The following is a 14,402-nucleotide window of genomic DNA, read 5'->3' as shown; positions in this document are numbered from 1 at the left end:
AAAAAAAAAAGTCAGAGGAGAAGCTTGACTTTTCAGTTCTATTATCCTTGGTATTTTGTACCGGTCTGGAGTTTCTCAGGTTTTGAGACAAAAAGCACACATTTATTAAGTTCTGAATGCCTTTGCAGTCTCTTCCGTGAGTTGTCTTCAGGGAACTATTTATTTTGCTTCTTTACCTTGCAGACTGCTAACGGCTCCCAGCCAGGGCTCAACCCAACCCTCTTGTGCCCTGCAGTCATCGCCGGCTTTAAAAGAAAACCGATTCTCTGGAATGCGGTGCGTGCACACGCCTGTCCTAGCAGCAGGCCCCACCTGCCGAGCAGGTAAACCAGATCCCACTGCGGCCTCTCCAGCCACATTCCAGCCCGCCAAACTCTTCCTCTCTAATTGCTACCTGTCAAACAGGTCAACCAGGCACTTGGGGCTGGTCCAAACCTGCGCATGTTCCCACGAAACGCTAAACCTGCAAACCTTTGACCTTTCGCTGGTTCCCGAAACCCCTGGATTATTTTCTCCGGGCCTGACGGAGATCAGAAGGGTGACTTCTAACTGGCACACGGACTCTCTTCTCCTCCCTCATAGATGTTGAAACTAGTGATGAGCTGTGTGGGGTTTTCTAGACAAGCGTACCAGGGGTAATCCAAGAGGGCAGGAAGAGCCCTTGGGGGAGCCAGGCCTCCTAAAGTGAAGCCCACTAAATCCTTCATGGCATCACAGGCTGTCCACCCTGACCAAATGGAGAATAGATGGGAACTTGGTGAGTCAGAGGTGAAAATTGCTTTCTTCTCTTTCCTGACCCCGGGCTGGCAGCCAAGACTGTGGCCCAGATCTCAGCCCCAAACTGCTCTATGGAAGGCCTTGGGAAGGTCCCCAGGACTGTCTGGACCTCAGCTGACATCTCCAGTAATAGAAAAAACAACCCTCTCATCCAGAACTCTGTGAGGTTTTGTTACTGTTGTGGGTGTTTTGTTTTGTTTCTGTGCTGGATGGAACACAGGGCTTCCATGTGCTGAGCCAGAGATCTGCCAGTAAACTACACCAGCCCCTAGTTTCAAATCTATGTTCTTCTATCTCTTTCGTGACATCCAGACTAAGGAATCATGACGCTAACAGGGGATTGTGGTGACCTGGCGCTAATCATCCTTTAGGTAGGGTCCTGGGGCACCTGGATCAGCCGAGGACTTGTGTTAAGTCACCAGGCTTGGGGATTTCTCTTAAGTCCTGAAAAACCCTGGGCATCCCCTCTAGGGGACTTGGGGGTAGAATACAGGCTGTCTTAACCTTCCCTTCACTCTGTATTTCCTCTCATGATTCCTCTCTTCGTGAATTGGAAGCCACAGGGTATGTTTATTTGTTTTGGTAACTCGGATTCTCATTTTTATTCTGTCCATAACAAACCCAAGACTGTGATGCAAGCCTCCTGTATCCAAACACTTCATCCCCAGACACAGACCTGGGACCCAGAGAGGAGGCATGAATAGCTGGTGACCTACCTCTTAACATAGGGGGCTATAGGCGATGGAGAAGTTGTAGGCTGTAGACATCATTGCCACAGAAACAAGTGACAGGGAAAACTGTTGCTCCAAAGACAGAGTTTGAAAATTCCGGCTTCAGAACACAAGCCTCCCTGTCGAGGTTGAGACAGTGTTTGTGCTGTCAGGCCAGTTTGCTGGATCATTCTCCCCTCGGGCAGGACAGGTTATGCTACCAAAAGCTGAAGATGGAGTCACAGAGAGCAGGAGCTGGCACTTCCTGCTTGGTCTGTCCAGCTCAGACTTGTCCACCACAGCCAAACCTGCTAGGCTGGCTCCCAGGAGAGAAAGCTCCTCAGGGCCCTGAGCTGATGGAGTAAGCAAGCCTGGTGAGCATTCTCCCACCTGCTCCCTTTGCAGCGCAAAGGGTATCGTGTCAGCCGCCTATCTGACATATGCTCTGGGTGCTGGTAAGCCACCGGGCTGCTTGGCACCGGTGCCGTAGGGCTGTAGGAGCTAAAGAGACCACTGAGGTCAGACTGGGCAACAGGCACTTTAGTTGCTTGTGAAAATCTCGAGGGACACGGTAGACCACGGTGTTGTTGCTTTAAGATATCTTTTTTTTTTTTTTAATGTGCATTGGTGTTTTGCCCACACGTATGACTAAGTGAGGGTGTCCAATCTCCTAGAATTGGAGATACAGACAGTTGTGAGCTGCCTTGTGGGTGCTGGGAATTGAATCTGGATCTTCTGGAAGGTCGGCCAGTGCTCTTAACCAATGAGCCATCTCTTCAGCCTCAAGATTACTTTTTTTTTTTTCCAAAAAAAAGTATTTACTTAATAAACCTAATTAGTATTATTTCCCTCTTACCGAATACCAGACGGTCCACAAGTAATCCATTATCTGTTTGCTTTGATCAAGGCCCAATTTTATTGCTTTCCTCTGTGTTTACTCCCTTACATACAGCTGTGGAACACCGGACATGTTACCTGGACCTTCTGAGCCTACATTTGGGGATCCGAAAGGGAGAACAATTGTCCCATTTCCCTGACAGCGTCACTGTGAGGAATAAATGAAGCCAGGTTCCAAGTCTTACTCGGGGTTTGCACATGGTGAACAAATCAACTGATTGGTCCATTTTTGACACTGTTGCTATAAAACTTGCTAAACTTTCAGAGTGCTATGCCATTCTGGAAACCATGGAAATGACCTGATTGAGGCCTTCAGTGTTGGGGCTGTAGCTCAGTAGGTGGAATGCTCACCTAGCGTGTGTAATGCCATGGCTCCCATCCCTAGCACCGAGTAAGCTGGCATAGTGGCACACACCTGGAAGGCGGGACGATTAGAATTTCAAGGGTCATCTTTGTGGCATTAATGAGTTAGAGGACAGCCTAAGCTACATGGGACCCTGTCTCAAAAAGCAGGAGAGTGGTGGTCAAGTTGGTCCATGCACCACCCCCTTCAGTCCTTAGCCGTTTTCCTCAGGACCCCTACACCTGCCATTGGTGGTGTGGGATGAGGGATAAGAAGCAGAGGTTTTAGCATCAGAGGTTGCAAAGCATGACTAGAAAAAAACAGCTGTGAAGGAAGAAGAACATGGTTTTGGGAGTTTGGCTGTGTAGCTTTCCTCCACCAGCTCCGCTAATTTGTCTGATTGCACGGCTGTAACTACCCTCAGCTGAGCAAGAGTCCCTTTCCATGCTTCCCTGATGCCACCGCACTGATCCCAAAGCAGGCCTTCACGAAAGGAAGACAGAGCCAAACACAGAGAAGGTGACAACTGGGTGAGCCAGCTCCCCAGAGCCTGAGTGATGACTGTTCTCAATGTCCTGGTCATTCTAAAGTAGGTACAACTCGTGACAAGCCAAAGCCTACAACCTGGCCTGAAGCGATGACTGCTGATGGGTGGGTATATCGAGTGTGGTTTGCTGGATCTTTGACCCAGGGATTAGGAAGGAAGCAGGTCCATCAAGTTCCACAGGTACACGAGGCCTGTTCTGTGAGATCCATTGGAGCAACAGCGACTGTTAGCAGTCCAGTCAAGGAAGCACGAATCAGTCAGCTCTACCACGTCTCTCTCATGTGTATGAACTGCAGACAACCTCCTTGCCCCAATTCTCCGTAGAACACCAACATTTAGCTTCTGAATATACACAGTGGCCTCTCCCTTGGTCTCTCCTGTGACCTTTGGTGCTCTTTCTCAGTGTGTCTCAGCAGACTCCCCGGTTGGTCCCTCTCCCCTCCAGGGACAGTCTCCCCCATCTAATCCTGCTCATCCTCTGGTCTCAACACAGAGGCTTCACAGAGACACAGAGAGTAGAATGTCTCTACTCTCTGGCTCCTGGTCTGGGACTCCCAGCCTCTATGCAGTATATGGTAGGCCTGGCCTGGGGTCCATCCTGGCCATGACAGGAGCTGTGTCTGGTGTTATGCTTCAGCCTCTTGCCTGTGTTTTCTCATTCAACCTCTATAGTTGTCCCAGGTTGTGGGCGTGACCAAGCCTGATTGACACGCCAAGAGGGCACAGTTTAGAGACATGAAAAGACTCGCCCAGGGTCATTTAGCTCGTAACAAGTGTGAGCTCACCTTCTCATCAGGGCAGCTCAAGCCTGTGCTTTTTAACCTCACCAAGATACTGATACTCCAGGTGTTCTCTATTTATTCCAGAATTAAACAGGGCAGGGGCCAGGCAGTCTGTGAGTGAGGGGCTCGGTCACCTGTAAAGGCGATCCAAAGGCTCCCTGAACTCCAAGCAGACCCGTGCCTGCCTCGCCTCTCAGGGGCTGTGTGCTCTTTGGGGGCAGCTACTGTTTGTGCCACGTGATGATGCCATTACTACTTTTATGATATGCAAAGACACACCTCATGTTGCCTTCTGGAAAATGTCAATGACTGGAAAAGTTTGCATCGGATGCACGTCACGGTTTCCCATTAGAATCTCACAGTCAGAACGTTTTCTGGGAGAGGACAGTCTTCCACAGGCAGAGGTGTAAGGAGTGGCCTTAATGTCATTTTTGGTGTTGTTCTATTTCTCCAGCCAGGGTTTCTCTGTGTAGCCCTGGCTGTCCTAGAACTTGCTCTATAGACCCGGCGGGCCTGGAACATAGACATCTGCCTGCCTCTGCTACCCTGTCTAGAACCCCCGCCCCCTATAAGAATTATAGTATTTATTTCACAGACTGAAAGGATATTTATTTATCCTAGGTAAACTCCCATGCAGGTCCAAGGGAGGCATGAGAACAGATGGGGAAAGGAGGTGCAAACACAACACGAGGACCGTGCTAGTTAGTTTTTGCCAACTTAACGCAAGCTAGAGTCACCTGGAATGTGGGACCCTCAGTGGAGGAATTCCTTCCGTCAAATTGCCCTGTGGGCATATCTGTGGAACATTTTTCTGGTAAATGATTGATGTAGGAGGGCCCAGCCCACTGTGGGCAGTGCCATTCCGGGAAGGTGGTCCCAGCTTACAGAAGAAAGCAACCTGAGTGAGCTGTGCAGCCAATAAGCAGTGCTCTCCATGGTCTGTGCTCCAGTTGCTGCTCCAGGGTCCTGTCCTGACTTCTCTCCATGATGGGCTATAACATGCAAGCAAAAGCAAGCCCTTTCTCCCCCAAGTAGGCTTTGGTCAGTGTTTCAACACAGCAACAAAGACCTAACTAGGACAAGGTTCAATAATAGACCACATGTCACCACGGTGACATGGATGCAGTGAAAACTTAACAGTTGCAGTGACTCCTGAATACAACACAATAAATAGAGCGAAGACTCAGGCATTTAAAAAAAAAATAGCCAAATACATTTACAAGGGTTTGTATAGGACTCAATTCATACAGTTCGTATAGTTCAGTGATGCACACTTACCCAGGATTCATGAGCCCCAGGTTACACAACAACGGTAAGGAAAACCCAAAGCAATCAAACACAAGTTTACACTGGTCTACATTTAACAGGGCATGAGTGCCTGTCCAGGAGGAATGCATATAAAAGAGAATGGGTATATAAAACTAGAGAGGAGCCGTGTGTGGACCAGCGCTTCGAAGTGATAAACACACCAGTTCAACCCAACTCCGAGGCAGAGAAACCAGAGGTGAGACCTATGGCACCCAGAAAGGCTGCCTGCTATCCTGGTGTCCCAGGCTGCGGCTTCTGAGCCAGGTGTGGAAGAGTGAGATTAATGATTGCCAGGTGGGTTTCTTGAGCTGTGTGGACACACTCGGATGCTCTTTAGGCAAGAGGTTCTCAGCCTTGCTGCTCATTAGAGACATCAGAGGAGATATTAAAATAAATAAAAAAAATACCACCACAGGTCCCACCCCAGAGAGTCAGCCTAAAGTCGCCTCTGGGACCAAGAACAGTGTGTTCTCAGAGCACCCCTGGTGACTCTAATGTGCACCTAAATTTCATAATCACTGCTTTCTTTTTCTGTAGTTGCAAAAGGGCTTTGGCCCTTCCAAAGCCCTGCTAAATCAAAAAATTTTTCCCCTTCTGCCAAATGTCCATTATTAACAGAGAACATCAAAGATAACAAAATTCATTTAGTTACACATATATAAATCATTTGCTGGGCTGCTTGTGTGTTTCAGTTGAGCCCTGTGTAATTCTGGGGGAATCGTGAACTAAGCAGTACATGAAGATGGCTTCCTCCACAGTTGGTCAGGGTCACATCCTGTTGCGTGTGACACCCTGAGTGTTCACAGTACGCAACGTTCCGGACTCCGGTACTGGTGAACAAGTTGATCGTTCGTCCCACGTGCAACTCCCGTGAAGTGTGTGTTATGTTTTTATTTAAAAAGAGGAAAAGAGAAAGATGAGAGATGAGACATGTTAACTAGTTTATTATACGGCCGGCAGAGTAGGGAGACTGAGAGAGAAGAGGAACAGGGGTAATGGCTGACCGCCATGGCCGGTCGCCATAGAGACAGAGAGAGCGCATAGGTGAGAGAGTCAAGAAGAAACAGAGAGTAGAGAGGAAGCAGAGAGAGAGAGTAGAGAAGAAGCAGAGAGAGTAGCAGGAAAGTTGGGACTTTTAAAGAGAAAACTGCTCATGCGCAGAAGTTCGCATGTCCATAGTCATCATTGGTGACAGGTGACATGGTGATGACATAGCACGTTTTCTTGCGCATGCCCTGACTGTTGTCAGGGGGCAGGGTCTGTCTCTTAAAGAGATAGAGCCCATCAGCGTCAAAGCCTGAGCCTTTCAGTGTGGAGTTCTAGGCTGGAAGTTCATGGCAGGGTCCTTTGCACAGTCTTGGGGGAAATGGAGGGTTTGCCAGAGGAATGGAAAAATGTTTTTTTTGGCAGGGGCTTCAAGATAGGGTTTCCCTGTGTAGCTTTAGAGCCTGTCCTGGAGCTCACTCCGTAGACCAGGCTGGCCTCGAACTCACAGCGACCCGCCTGTCTCTGCCTCTCCAGTGCTGGGATAAAAAGTGTGCGCCACCACCACCCAGTGGAACTGAAATTTTAACCTGAGTCTGAAGACTGAGAATTGGAGGTGGGAAGGTGGAAGAGTGGAGAGCCAGGAGACTGACTCCATAAACAGGGCAGGGAGGCCTTACCGGGCTCCACCCCAAGGGAGCTGGAAGAGAGAGAGGGCAGTGGGAAAAGTCTGTGGGTTTTCATTACTTTTGTTGAGTAGCTCTTGGACTCAGGCATCTTGGGTAACTGCATCACCGAACTACAATCCAGCCCCATACGTGTTTTGTAACTTTTGTAACGTATTTTGTAATTGTATTTTGCTATTTTTTTAATGCCTTCATCTTTACGCATTGCGCATTGCGTTGTATTCAGGACTCATTGTAACTGTTAATTTTTCACTTGTCACTGTGGTGACTCCTCATTCTGTTACGCCTTGCCCTAGTTAGGACTCCTCGGTTGCTGCGTTAAGACACTGGCCACAGAGGCTCTGTGAGGCAAAGCTGACTAGTGTTGACACTATCACATGTGACAATATCACATTATCACTTATCCAGTTGTCATAAGTGGAACATGACAACTCATTCTAAATGTGGAATGGACTGCTGGAGTCTGCGTGAGACAGGTTTGGGGCTGTTGCGTGGACTTGGAGGCGGGGACTCCGTGGTAGCAGCGTGGATGGGGCCAGCAGCCTGTGAAAGGAGAGATGCTTGAGAGTGAGGGAAGGATCCAGCTGAGGGAGAGAGTTAGCCCTGCTTAGAGGAGAGACCGCCTGCTGAGAGAAGCTGGGTGGCAGGAGGTGGGGAGAAGAGCTGGGTGGTAGGGCGGCTGTGTTTTGAACGCAGGGATTCGGATGGGCTGGTGCAACCTTGGTGACATTCATCCCAATCTGCTGCTTAGCTGGAATCTAGGGACACAGAGGAAGAGAGCAAAGCCAAAAAGCACCCCAGGAAGCCGTCTGAAGGTTGTCGGGGGATGGACCCTCTGTTCAGAACTGACTGAGCAAAGGCGGTACAAACACAGTGTCCTTCTAGATGCATCCCTGCCCCAGCCAACCCAAGTTAGCCTGTCAAACAGAATCTCTGTCTTCACCCGCCCCCCCAATCTTCCGTCCCATGAGGCAAAGGGGTGTTCTCCTAACGAGTTACATTTTGAGGCTGTAAATCCCCCCAAAGGCAGTTACCCCACCACAGTGCAGTGTGCATGAAGCTAGAAGGGCAGGAAATAACCCACTGGGCGAAATGAGGACCCACTAAACCCAGAAGACTGAGGACCAAGCAAGTAGCCTTTAGGATGCTCAACCAAGCATCTCGCTGAGGCACACCACGGTCATCACTTTGGTAGCTGAGAAGACGTTTGGTTCCCAGCACCACGAAGCACCGTCTCCGGGGAGAGCCAGTCTGCTTTTCAGAGCATCCCGCTCCTGTCTGTAAAGTGGAGAGGGGTGAGCTTCACCCGCTACTGTGTGTAAAGTGGAGCCATGTGAGCTTTGCTTGCCTTTGTGTGTGATGTGGAGTAGTGTGAGCTTTGCTTGCCTTGGTGTGTGAAACGGAGCAGTGTGAGCTTCCCCTGCTGCTGAGCTCTGCGGGCTCATTCCCCACTCACTGAACATGTCAGAAGCACCTCTACGGGTTGGAGAGATGGTTCAGGGGTCAACAGCACTGGCTGCTCTTCCAGAGGTCCTGAGTTCAATTCCCAGCACCCACATGGTGGCTCACAACCATCTGTAATGAGATCTGGTGCCCTCTTCTGGCCTGCAGAAGACTGTATACATAATAAATAAATAATTAAAAAAAAAAAAAAACCACCTCTACATACCAAATGCTATTCGACATGGGCTATTTAGCTGTACACAGCCCAGGAGGCCCGTGCGCTCCTGAGGTTTGTCATCTGGAAAGAGAGAAACAGGGATGAGGTTAAGACGCTAATTGTGCCATGCAATTATGTCTGCAAGAGGCAAGAAGAGCAAGGGACACAGGAGATGCTCACGAAGTAGGACTTAGCCGTTCTTACCATGGGGAGGATGTTCGGTGGGGCCACATTTGGGAAAAGACATCTGATCTTCCGTATCTGCGGAGCCCTTCCCTGATGCTTTCTGCTCCTGGGAAGTAAGGAAGTGTGGTCCTGATTCTTCCCCCTTATTGAAAGGGAGGGTCAAGAGGCTGGAGAGACGGCTCTATGGACAAGTTCATCTGGCAGCGGGAGCATGCAAGCCCAGTTGGCCACACACATGCACATAAATAAAAAATAAGTGACAAGTAGATGGGGCTAGACGCATGGCTTAATGGCAGGGCCTACCACGACATGAAACCTTTAGCCTGACCCACAGCATTGCCACAAACACACAACACGAATGGGTCTTAACCAGCACACTAAACATTTGCAGGAAGAAGGGAGCAGACCACAAGGGGTGTGTGTGTGTGTCTGTGTGTGTGTATGTGTGTGTGTGTGTGTGTCTGTGTGTGTGTGTGTCTGTGTGTGTGTGTGCCTGTGTGTGTGTGTATGTGTGTCTGTGTGTGTGTTGTGTGTGTGTGTGTGTGTGTGTGTTGTTGTGTGTGTGTGTGTGTGTGTGTATGTGTGTCTGTGTGTGTGTGTGTGTGTGTGTGTGTGTGTGTGTGTGTGTGTGTCTTATTCCCAGGCCTTTGGTAGGAGAGTGATTGTCTAACATGTCTAAGCCCCTGGGGCTGATCCCAACAAACCGTGGCTTACAAGCTCATTCTTGAACTTCCTCCATGGAAAAGCAAAGTTCTCTTCAGGTCTCCTCTGAATGCGGGTTCATTAATTAGAAACGGTATAGCTGGGCAGTGGTGGCTCCCACACCTTTAGTCCCAGCGCTGGGGAGGCAGAGACAGGCGGATCTCTGTGAGTGCAAGGCCAATGTGGTCTACAGATCGAGTTCCAGGATAGGCTCCAAAACCACAGAGAGAAACCCTGTCTGGAAACAAAACAAAACAAAACAAAACAATAGCAACAACAAAAACAGCATAAAGACCTTTTACTCTGATGGTAATCTGTGTGCTAGGTTGGCGCCATTTTTTTTTTTGTTTTGTTTTAATTGGAGCAATAGTGACACAATGCTGACTCATTTGGCCAGTGTGAGCTGGGAGTGAGTAGGAGAGGTTCCTTACAGTTTATCCTCCGAATCACTGATAATAATCCATATGGGGACTGATCATCGCTTGTCCACAGCAGCCTGGGACCTGACACTATCTCCAGCGCTATAATAGATTAACTTCCATTTACAGGACAGGAAATCAGACTCAAGCCTCAGCAGCCCACTCAAGTCCTCAGAATCACGAAGTAGCCAGGCCTTAAATTTCTCAAAGCCCTTCTCAGCAGGCTAGGCTGCCATGAGATAGGGCCAGGGGGAGGGGAAAGCAAAGGAAACCGAGGCAGATGCTGGCACCAGCTCAAGAGCTGTGGCCTTTCCCTGTCGAAGTGTTGTTAAGGCAAGGGATGGGGTTGGGGATAGCACAGGTCTTTAATCCCAGCAATTAGGAGGCAGAGGCAGGCGGATCTCTGTGAGTTCGAGACCAGCCTGGTCTACAGAGCAAGTGCCAGGACAGCCTCCAAAGCTACAGAGGGAAACCCTGTCTCGAAAAACCACACACACACACACACACACACACACACACACACACACACACACACACACACACACGTTTTTTTCAGCACAGCCTTGTCTGTTTGCAGCATCCTCTGATCACACACATGGAGTGAGGGACCATGCGACCAGGCCCAGCACAGAGGAGGAGACAGCACAGCAGCCAACATGGGCCTGAACAAAGGCTACCAGAAAGGGTTGGGCAGGGCAGTACGGCTGTGGCTGCTGTGCCAGAGTAAACCTGCACAGGGTGTGTAGTGCATGTGGGTGCATGAGAGAGCGAACAACAATTTCTGTGTGGGGGAGGAGGACCGTATGTTTGCACGTGGATTTGGGATTGCCAGTGAGCCGGTGTGGTTTTGCACATAAATATCCCAGAGGACAAATGTGTTAGGAGTGTGTGTGTTGTGGTCATGGGGCCAGGTCTGAGAGTGTGTACGCACATGTGTGGTATCTGAGCACGAGTGCGTGTCTACATGCTAGTTCAAAGAGGCCCAAGTCAAAGGTGGTTTGGCTGCCCTGGATCCTCGGAAGTGCATCCGTCTGCCTGACTTCTGTATTCCTTTTTGGTTTTAGTTTTCTTTAGGGGGTGGGCACAGAAGAAACACAGTCACATCGTGACTCCCAGCCACTAATCCCCTGGAGAAAAATTCCTACGCCCCAGTAGGTATCATTTAGAGCCTTTCTCAATTAGCAATCATAACACCCGAAGCTTTGAACACTTGTTGTATGTTTATCTTTCTCTTCAAGTTCACTCTGTTAACTCCCATAACCAGCCAAGTTCAAACAGCCTTCTGTCTGGCAGCCACGAAGACAATTCCCTTCCAGCCTCAACTCCAGGCACATAAAACAGACAGAGGTGGGAGTCAGCTTCCACCATCTCTGTGTGTGTTCTGTTGGGTGTGGTTTTGATTTTGTTTTGTTTTTTCAAGATAGGATTTCCCTCGATGTCCTGGAACTCACTCTGTAGACCAGGCTGGCCTTGAACTCACAGAGATCCACCTGCCTCTGTCTCTCCAGTGCTGGGATTAAAGGCTGCACCACCATCCACTGCCCAGTGTGATCTGCCATTCTTAAAGCCACGCTTTTGTGGCAGCTTGTGATGTCAAAATGCCCGCTTACAACAGAGCAAAGCCACAAAATGAAAACTCAACACCCGTGGTTGTGGAGATGACTAGGCAGCTAAAGACAGCTTCTTCTAAGCCTAGGACCAATCCCTGGAACCCACATGGTAGAAGGAGAAAACTCCCTCTTGTAAGTTTTACACATACAATTGTTTTTGTTTGCTTAAGAAACTAGTCTCAGGGACTGGAGAGATGGCTCAGAGGTTAAGAGCATTGACTGCTCTTCCAGGGATCCTGAGTTCAATTCCCAGCAACCACATGGTGGCTCACAGCTATCCGTTAAGCCGGGCGTTGGTGGCGCACGCCTTTAATGCCAGCATTCAGGAGGCAGAGGCAGGCGGATCTCTGTGAGTTTGAGGCCAGCTTGGTCCACAGATCGAGTGCCAGGATAGGTTCCAAAGCTGCACAGAGAAACCCTGTCTCAAAAAAAAAAAAAAAAAAAAGAAAGAAAGAAACTAGTTCCCAGGGAGGAGAATGATACTCCAATATTTGTGCCACATTGCTCAACTTCAGCTTACAGTGACACTGGTGACTTGGGGCTGCTAGCAGTGCAAATCAGGGAGGAGTATGTCTTCAGTACCTCCCTTAGAGAACATTCATGGAGCACATGGTGCCAGGCCTGGGTTCAGTCCCCACCACCGAGAGGAGGAGAGAGAGCTGGGAGAAAAAGTGAAATCTATCGTGCAGTTGGCTTCCATCCAAGCCTCAGTTTCCCTCATCAGTTAAGACAAAGATGATGGAAGAACCACCTGACAAGACAGAAAAATAAAACAATGTGTGTGTGTGTATGAGTGTGTGTGTGTGTGTGTGTGTGTGTGTGTGTGTGTGTGCGTGTGTGAGTGTGCGTGTGTGAGTGTGAGTGTGTGTGTGTGTGTACTAGCTTGCCTGGAGCCCAGTGAGTCCTGGGCAGCTGTGTTGTTGGTTTTAGTGCTGAGGGGAACCTTGTGACTTGAGTAGGCCCTGATCTAGGGGGATTTTTCACCTTCTGTAGTCCAGTGGGAAGAGAGAGGTTGTGGATCTGTATCCAAGAGCCCAAGAAAGCCTGGCCTCCTGAGGAGGGATTGTCCTTGACTTGTTTCTCCCATTCCCTAGTGTTGGCTTTGCTTCCAAGTTCATTTGCCTGGGTTGTTTCCGTCCTGGGCCCAGTGACCACGGTTCACAGCTGAGCCTGGTAGATTCTTGTTGCAGGCTAGCCCCAAAGCACCGGAGGCATGGTCTTTCAAGTCCTCTGGACCCTTTCCTAAGGTCTACTTGAGCTCTGTTGATCTCTGAAGAGCAAGAGGTCTTGAAGATACCATGTCTCAGAAAATGCTGCAAGTGTGCTTGTTAGACACAGACAGCCTGAGCACAAAAACACCTCCACTGAAGTCATCAGAGCCTTGTGCCTGTGTCTCCACGGATACAGGAGAGGTGACTTGTCATCATTGGCTCTTCATATATTGTCCAGTGCTCAGGAGAGTTCCACTTAGCCCTAGGACCCGTTCCTGAACCCTGTGTCTGTCTCCTGGCTTCTACTTGGTGTTGCTTTGGCGCCATGGGCATGACAAAGTGTGGAAAGTTACCTCGGCAGCTGTCGGTCCAGTCGTGCCCTGTAATTGTCTTCAGTATCTCTGCCTGTCTCCTCTCCTTCCATCCAACAGGTACCTTGGCCTTGCACCACCATTGTCATCTAGTGCCCAGGGATCCCTGGTGTCTGGCAGCTAGTAAGTGTCCCAGTGTTTATTGAATCCGCACATACATGAAAGCAAGTGTGCAAACATATAACACAGAACACCCTGGGAGATTTTAATGTGATTCCATGATACAATCAAGAACACAAAGGCTGTAATGGCCCCAGCAACAAAGGAATTGAGACACCAGCCAGAGTCCCAATGTCCCCCTCTCACAGGGACGCTGTGCTGTCTCATGTCCTCTCTTGCCTGCTCTTTCTCTTTCGTTCTTCGCAGAGTGACTACTAAAAATGTGAAGGAATAAAGAGGGCTGACAGGGCCTCTGGCAACTCCATCTCTAACCAAAGTCACTAGTACATTTACCAGGTTGCGGCTTAGCCTGGCCTCTTTACCAAACCAGGGCCATAAATGTTGACTGGGTGCCTACCATGTGAGGTGCAAACCCGGTGAGATTGAGGGATGCAGGGAATGAAAGCAAGGCCTCTGGGCCTCTCTCTACCGTCCACTTGAGACCTGCTGGTCTCTGAAGAGCAAGGTCAGAGAACACTTCCAGTCTGTTGTTGAACACAACCTGTAGTTTACCTGCTGAATGGTTGACCCTTCTGTCGTGTTCATCCTGTTCAGGCAGCAGGCAGGTCTCCATGCCTTCAGTGTGGAAGTCGTGTATGTGTGTGGCCTGGTTCTGGAGAAAGCCCCTTTCTCCCTTAGGCAAGAGTGTGTGTGTGTGACTGGGGGTGTTATGTAAATAGTGATTCTGTTACTACACCCTGTCTGTGAATGAAAATGCCAAGAATTAAACCTGACTGTGGCTCCATGGTGATCAAGAACAATACTGTGACTCCCCTATGCTCTTCTCTCCTGCTCACCTTCTGTCACAGTCACTCAGACACACAGTCTGTCAACTCTGATGGAAGGCAACACTTAGCTATGCTCACTTAGTCATGTGTTCACCACAATCCTGGGCATATCTGTCAGTTTGTCCAGGGTTCTATCTGCTGGCTTCCAAAAAGTGAAATATTAAATATTGCTATTAATCTGCCTACAAAGCCGGGCAGTGGTGGTGCACACCTTTAGTCCCAGCACTCAGGAGGCAGAGGCAGGCGGATCTCTGTGAGTTCA

Source organism: Cricetulus griseus, chromosome 10, assembly GCF_003668045.3.
Source record: "Cricetulus griseus strain 17A/GY chromosome 10, alternate assembly CriGri-PICRH-1.0, whole genome shotgun sequence".
Classification (NCBI taxonomy): Eukaryota; Metazoa; Chordata; class Mammalia; order Rodentia; family Cricetidae; genus Cricetulus; species Cricetulus griseus.
The sequence above is the reverse complement of the archived record's forward strand: the minus strand, read 5'-3'. Positions refer to the sequence as shown.